An 8,460-nucleotide genomic window follows, 5' to 3' on the forward strand; every position below is an offset into this window, starting at 1 on the left:
TCCTTCCAGGGAAATTGCTTAAACTAAGCAAAGAATTCAATTTTAATTTGCATAAAATATTTATCAAGGCTTTACGCAAATTTCTGAGCTGCTCCTCTTGGCTGCCAAGTTTAAAATTACTAAGACATACAGAGGTGCAATATAGAAACATGTGAAAAGCCCATTAGCCAAAGCCCTGATGACCACTTCAGCCAAGCACATATGGACGAGAACAGCTAATAGAAGAGAGCTGGCCAAGGCCATTTTTTTTTTCAACCAGATTGTTTTTCTCATTATGTTTTTATTTCTACCTAAACTGTTAATTAGGCACTTAGAAGATTTTTTATTGAGGGGTAAGTGTAACAAGCTGGTGTGTTTTCCCTGCCTCCCTCCTGTGCACGGTGGCTGCTGCCAGCCCTGCCCGCAGTGGGGGCTGCCCATCCCGGCTGCCGGGGTCCCCGCATCCCGCTTGGTGGGCGCTGCCTCCCTGGCGGGCACCGAGCAGGTGATGTGCTGCCAGTGGCAAGCGCAGCCCGCATGTGCGAGCACGTGCCAGTGCTGCTGCTCTGCGTGGGGTGCCACCGTGCTTCACCGGGCAAAACCCGTGGCAATGCTGTCACAGCATCCATCCAGGTGGGACCCACAGCCCCGCCACCCCTCCCTGCCTGCCCCGCCAGAGCCTCTCCACCCTTCACTGGGCAGTATCTGTGCAGCAAATGAGTTTGGCAATCCGGTATTTACTGTGTATGTTTCCCCCAATTATTTCCCCCGTGAGCACAAGGAGAGGAATTATAATTGGCTCAGTGCGAGGAGATTGATGAGGCTCTGACTAACCCAGCAGTTTTAACGTGGTCTCCTCTGATGTGACACCCACACCACTGACCACTGCTCTGGGAACATTGTGTCGCTGCCTCCCCGGGCACCGAGCAGGCTCCCCGGGGATGCAGCAGTGCCGGCATCCCGCACACAGCCCAGCAGCTCCCCTCCGCACAGGGACCCTGTCTCGACACAAGGACCCTGCTGTTCTCCTCGGGCAAACCACCCCTTTCCCTCGGTCTGGGGCCGAGTGCCGCGGGGAATGCTGTGCGAGCGTGCCTGCTGCTGGCAGGGGATCAGGGTGTTATAAAAGCACCTTTATAATGCCAGGGTGCATAAACTCCCCAGCGTATCCCCAAGGAAATGATTCATAGGTTTGAAAAGAGCATGTCACCTTGCCTGCATGTGCATTTGTTCTCCCAGTACCCTGCCTGGTGCTCCTCATCTGCAGAGGAACTTGGGAAAACCCAGGGAAAGACACAGAAACTGTAACATCGCTGTTCCAAAGTTCTCTCGCTGAGCTGGTTTTGATGACTGCAGGTTCCATCAGTCTGCTGGAAAATAGGAAGCTTCAAAGTTCTGACGCTGACAGTAGCTTGTGGCTGGGTACCTTCCCACTGGGGGAGTGCTGTGGGGCCGGCAGGGCTGCGAGCCAGGGGGACCAAGCCCCCGGGTCAGTCTGGGGGAGCAAGTCTGCATGAGGAGCCTCTGAAAACAGCATCAAGGGCCACGCCTGCATCAACCGCTTGAAAGCCTTCTCTTTAAGGGGTTTCTCCTTTGGTTGTTTTGAATGTCTTTTCTCCGTTGCTCTTTTTAAAATTGTTTTTCATTTGTTATTCTCTTTGTGGGCCTCCTTTATTTTTATTCTGCTTTACCAAAAGCGCCTGGATTTTATTCCCATCCCAGCCTTATTAGCATTTAGGTCTTTGATCTCTTTTTAAAAGGATTTACACCACAGTTTTATTATTCAATTTTCCAAAGTGTATTTTCATATAATCTGCAAAAATGGCTGAGACAAGAAAACTTTACAGAAAGAGAGCTGTTTCCTGCAACACTGCTTAACTGGGGCAGGCGAAGGTGGTGTGGCAAGGACCCGCACAAGGCACCTTTCCTCCTTCCTGCAGGGATTTGCAGAGCTGCTCCCAGGCCGCTCCTGGCTCCTTTGCTGGAGCAATGCTGGTGCCCAGCATGGGGCATGCTGGAGACGGCTGCCAGCAGAGCTGGTGCAGGGGAGGCATCACCCTGGCACCGCAGCCCTCTGTGTCACCCACACTGACGGTGCTCTCCAAAGCATCCTGCATTCTGCTGCCCCTCCCCACAGCACCCTCGGTGCTGGGCACCCCCCGCCACCTTGTCACCCAGGGACTGGGTTTGGACCAGGGCTGCCCGGCATCCTCCATCCAAGTAAGCACACCGCCTTCCACACTGCACAACCTTTAGCAGCTCTTTCCTAGGAATCACTTTCTAATGAGCACAACAAAGTGATAACAATTAATGAGGAAGCAAAGCATTTATTTCTGAGCCCTAATTAACATTATCCCAAGCATTCTCTCAATGCTCTTTTGATGTCATAAAGCATGCTGGAACTGTAAATGAGCTGTTCTCCCATTAACACTGCCATGCCCCCATCCCCTCCCTCTGTTACCCAGACATTAACCAAACCACTACATTCACGGGAAGTTAAAGGCCGCATCTTTATTCACAACAAAACAAGATAAACAATCTGCAGGTGGGTTTTGCTGTAATGTCCCAGCATGGAAAAGGATTAAAATACTGATGCCACAGCACTAGGATAGGGCACATGTTGCGGACATGCTCTCGGGCTCCTGCACCAGGTGGTGGGGTTGTCCAACCTCCATAAACTTGCGTGCAGAAGTGGGTCTCCACCATCTGAAGTTGACTTGAACCCTGTTTTTGAACAAAAACGTTTTTCTAGCCTCCTCCCAAGCTGAACAGTCCCTATGAGAATGCAAAGCCACAGGTCTCCTTCCCTAACTCAGAAATCTGTACCCCGCTGAGTTCATGCCACATGAAAATCCACCTTTGGGTCCAACTCACCCGCCTGCTCAGACACAGGCTTTGCTCCCAGTCCTGGTTGGTCTCTGCCTGCTCCGCAGGAGCAAGCCCTCCCAAGTCGGGGTGCTCATGATGGTGCAGCCAATTCTGGGGCTTCACACATCTCCAATGTGATGCCTTTCCTCTCCCTCCTGTGGAGTGCTGTATGATATGTCCTACAGACTACAAAATACACTCCCCGCGGTTACCTTCAGGATGCAAGCAGAATCCCAGCAGCCTCCCAGATCCTTTGTTTTGAGGCATAACACAAAATGTTATGTTGATGCCAGAATAACATCAGGCTCTGAGGGTGAGCCCCGCAGCCTGGGTGCAGGAAGGGATGAAGTCCTGTGTTACAGAGCAAAATGCCTCAGCAGCACCCGAGTTAATGCCCCTGCTTTCAAGGGTCTGCAGTGGTGAAATTGCATGTTCCTCTCGGAATATGATATGGAGATGCACAATTTCCTGCCTTACATCATTCAAATCCATATCTGCTCCAGCACAACTTTCATTCGCCCTGCAAAAAGAAAACCTGCAGGTACATGCCAGGCTGTTACACGGAGATCAAGTCACTGCCAAGACCGATTGTGTTCAAATACAGTATCTCCTAAGTATTTATCTGTTTTATGTGACTTATCAGGTGCCAGTGAAACCTCTGTTCTTGACGGGGTAATGCAGGCTTGAAGGCAAAAGAAACCCTCTGGCTTATACCACATCCGTTACTAATCCACTGAGATGCATCACATCAATAATAATGCTGGAAAGGCAAGGAGCTGTCTCGGCAACCCCTTCCTCTGCGCAAACACGCTCAGCTGCTGAGCTCCAGGTACTCTCACAGCAGGAGCTGGTGGATAAAACTTCAGTCCGGGTGGGAAGAGGTCTGTTCCGTACGACATGGGACTCTGCGCTCAGCAGAAGGGAGCCGATGGGGAGAGAAGTCAATCTGCTTTCACAAACCAGCCTCTAACTCTGCTTTTACGTGAGAGCTGCCGCTCCGACTATTCCCCCGGTGCAACTTAGCAAGGAGCCCTGCTGCAGCAGCAAAGTGCCTCTTCTTCATTATTTGGCTTAAGACTGGCATAATATCAGCATTTTAATGTGCCTCTTCCCAGGGGGGAGATGTGGACAAGCCATACCTGCTGCTGTTGCAAACCAGCATCAGCAACCGGACTGGGAGTGTCGGGCAGCCGTGCGCTCGGGGCTCAGCTTCGTGCTGCCCAGGTGACAACCCAAGGCTCCCAGCCCATGCCAGCATCCCCCAGCCACTGCCCATAGCCCTCCATTCCCTTGTCAACACCCAGGGAGCCCTGCACGCTGCTGGCACCCCTAAAACCTCACCTCCTGTGGCACAGAGGGTTCCAGCACTCAGGCATTTAGGAAAATGTTTTAATTTTGCAGGAATTTGCAGGAAGGAGAAAATTATTGATAATGCCTGTGCAGGGAGAGCTCAGCTGAGCATGCAAGAGGACCTGCCCCGTATCCCCAGACACCTGGAAAGCAGGGGACGCCCGAGAGCTCCCCGTGCAAAAATGACACCCTGCCCAAACCATTTATCATTAACTCCCATTTAAAAGAAGAAGGAAGCTGTGCAAACCATTAGGAAGATAATTGGTCTCTCCTCTGTATTTCAATAAAAGCAAGGGACAAAATACCATGTATGTGAAATAACTACTTTAGGATAACAGCACCCGTCACCTTGACAACTCGGTCAGAGGTCTCGGCGCGGCGGTGCCTGCTCAGTGAGGTGTGAGAAATAGAGGACGCCGGGGACAGGGGGAAGATACTTGTCTGACCAGTGGAGATGTGAGGACCACAACAGGCTGTTAGCTACAGGATTTCTAAACAGAAAGCATCTTTCACGAGGAAATGTTAGAAAAATAACCCCTGTAGAGCTGTTGGAGCAGCAGTGTGAGCAGTCCTGGCTGAGCTCCCCAGTGCTGGTGATGGCTTGGCCCTGACACATGGTCACAGGAGAACCCAGAGCCTCTGCCAGCAGAGAAACAGGGTGTTAAACGTCACAGGGTGGTGGTATCTGAGATGGGGGTTCAGCCTGTCCCAGGGCTGCGGGTTGCCCTCTGCTCCGCCATGCAGTGACCACAGCAAGTCCGCGAAGTGCCTCTTTTCCCTGTCCAAATGCCATGCGGGGGCCAGGAGCCACCCGCAGGGTCACGGCTGGTGGGCACAGGGTCTGGCAGTGGGCTGAGGTGAGGGGGGTGGCATGGGTTCTTGCGCAGGGTGTGCACATCGCAGGGACACGGCTCCACCAAACATGCTCCCAAACACACCAACACGTAAAACAACATAATATTGCAAACAAAAGGTGACAACGTAACATACTAATATGAGCAGACATGAAATCAATGGGAATTTCTATTTAGGTAGGAAATCAATAGGAATTTCAAGGTAGGAAAAAAGGAAATTACTTACCTTTAATTTGAGCTCTCTTTGAGTCTGATTCTCCATAGATCGGTGGCAGGGGCTTGCGGGGCTCACACTGCCAGGGCTGATGGCAGCAGCACCTGTCTGGCCGCACTGGGGCTGCGCATGGCCCCGCCGAGGTCCCTGCCCTGCCCCATGCTTGTGGAGATGGGCCCATGGCCCAAACCAACCCATCAGTCCTTGGCATCCCTGCCTGGTGCACACCAGGGCTTCACCAGAGTCAGTCAAAGTCAAGCCAGGTGGTTGCAGAGGGAAGACGGGTGTTGCACAAACGCCTCGGGTGCCACAGGGTTGTAAAGGGAGCACCTACAGCCGTGCGGGCAAGGCGGACTGATGTTGGGTGGCAGTTCTGAGCATCAACACCTAGTGTCCTAACCCAGGAAGGGCAGCACTTCGATGCCAGTGTTTGCAAAATAGGCTATTCTTAGGAAGAATAAGTCAGTACAAAGCGACTGGGATATGATAGTTCAGCCCTTACCCTGCAAGGTAATCATGCAAATGGGCTCACTGGTCCATGCAGAGCCCTTCTGATTCCAGCATGCCTTGGCTGAGGCTCCGAGCTCTGGCTGTGTGATGCTCTCAGAAAGGTGAGGCCCTCACTTTGAGACCCTTTGAATTGAAAGATGTTATGAAAGTGAGAGGTTATTATTTTATTAAAAGGACAGCTAGTTGCATCTCAAACTCTGCACCTTCAGTGACTAAAAATTAAAAGACTTCTAGAGGTATTAGTATTCCACAGAGGATCTCGAAATCACCTCCTCATGTGGTTGAATTTTAAGCTCTTGTTTCCAAATATATTTGCATGCAGCAGTGAAGCCCCATGTACCAGCATTTTGCATTTCACTCATTCATGAGCACTAAAATGGTCTGCTACATTTTAATTTAAACATAATAGGAGGGAAGTACAAGCTTTGGTAAAAAGTGGGCAAGGTTGCCTTTGCCAAGCGAATGCAGAGCCTAAAAAACAGATGTATCTCTGGCTGTGGAAACAGAAGGCAGCATGCCGGAGCTGCCTGACTCTGTGGCTTTGGCTCCCGTAAGTCCTTTCATGGCATCCAAAGGTGCATTTCTCTTCCTCCCAGCTTGTACCAGCCTCCCCACAGCTGAGCGATGCCTCCCTTGGCCGCCCACCTCACCAAAGTCAGAGCAGCATAAGGGCAAAGTCCATCTGGCCCTGAATGTTATTCCCAGGTTGTGTTTCCACTTCTCTGCAGTCATGGGCTGCTTGAAACGCACATTAACCCCAGGTATAACGGCGTTGATTGGTATAATCAACAAGGGGAGATATTTTCCATAGAATATGAACAAAAATGAAAAATAACCATGTACAAAGGATTTTCTTGGCAGTTCTCTTGGTCCTTTTGCCAAAGGTCCATACGATGCTCTCTCCCACCACGGAGGTGTTAGAGACCTCCTGAGGGGATGGTATCTGGCAAAGGGCTTTAAAAAAAAAAAAAAAAAAAGCTGTAGTCAAGTGCAGGTTTGCAGTGCAGCCTGGCAGTTGTCCCAGCTTGGACCTCTGTTAGACTGAAAACCAACAACAAATCGGCTCCACTTGCCGAGGACACTAAATCGAGGTGAGTGCCGAATGAGCTAGCAACAGCAACAGCAAATATCCAAAGGATTTTATCATCTTTGTAGCAGAAGGGACATATGGTAAATAAAATTTAATGCTGCCAAATGGGGAGAGATGCACAATGACCTAAGAACCATAAAGCAAAGAGCAGCATGAATGGAAGCGAACTGGTGCAAGAGGGAGGATACTGAAGGTAAGGGAACAACCAAAATCATTACAAAAGCATCAAACGCATCCATGGACATTTACTGTGGTTGCAAAATAGCCACAGCCCTGGCAGAGCTGCCTGCATTGCTGGTCCAGTGCCACATGGAGATCCGTTCCCACAGGCACTTATTGTTCCTGTCCCTTTGTCTCTTTCCCTTGTACGAATCTAGGGAGCTCCCTTCATTCCTGATTCCCCTCCCCTGGCACTGGAAAAGCTGATGTGACATGTTGTCTCCATTGTAACAGGTGGGAGCCAAACAGCTCTGACTGTGAGAGAGCCCTCTGTATGAAGGGCAGGACCTTCCCCAGACTTCATTGCCTGGTTTTAGACTGGACTTCCCAGTCCTCTCTTCTGGCTCCTTGACCCAACCCCGTCTTTAGTTCCCTCACTCTTCTGGGGCAGCAGGGTCATGTCCTGAGCCTGAATGGTGCTGAGGTTCAGAGACAGGAGCAAGGCTTATGAACTTCTTTCACCTTTAATGAATAACATCTTTTTTTTTTCCCCACCATGGAAACTGCAGCCACCTTCACATTTCCCTGCAACACCACGCTTGTGCCTAATTAAGCTCTATTAATACTAATGAACAGGCTCACCATAGCCCATCACTTTAGTTCTTAATCTAATGCCATGTTGTGACACTTGTTCAATGATGATTTCAGCCCATGAATCAAATCATTGTGGTTCAGCCCATATACCCAGCTCCCCTCTCATGTGGGACCAGAGAGAAATCTAGTCCAGAAAACAGTAAAACTGGTTAAGGAGCTTTTAATTAAATAAAAAATTGAACACGAGGCCCTGTTGTCCCAGTGCTAAGCAGCAGCTGTGGGAAGGGCCCAGGGCAGGTCCTGCATGTCTGTGCTCCATCCTGAGCAGACTGAGTCCTGAAAGCTCGCACCCAGATGGGCAGCCCAGAGGTCCAGGGGAGCACGTCAGACAAAAAGGGGCACAGAGAAGGAGCAAAGAATGACGTGGGGAGGTAAGGTATTGTTAATGAGGAAGCCCCAACAGTCCCTTCTTTCTAATTGTTTTCCCCTCCACATCCCAGAGGTGAACCTAATCCATTTATTCTGGGAGGAGAAGTTACTCCAGCACTCACAGTACTGGCTTCTGGGCTGAACATTTTGTCAAAGATTTGCGAACTCTGAAAAATATTTCCCCTTCAATCCCAAAGGTATCATGGAAACAAAAATGTCTTTCTTCCTGATGTGTTCCCATTGCTTGCCACTTAGTTTTGTAGGGTGATGCATGATTTAATTCTCTCCATACCTGCAGACAATTTGCAAACTTTCTGTTTTCCTCGGGTACCAGTTTCCCCTGTTGCAATGGGCCATAAAGCATTGTGTCTGTGCTGGATGCCGGACCATAACCTCTGTTTCTGTTCTCTCTT

This window comes from Falco cherrug, chromosome 9 (assembly GCF_023634085.1).
Source record: "Falco cherrug isolate bFalChe1 chromosome 9, bFalChe1.pri, whole genome shotgun sequence".
Classification (NCBI taxonomy): Eukaryota; Metazoa; Chordata; class Aves; order Falconiformes; family Falconidae; genus Falco; species Falco cherrug.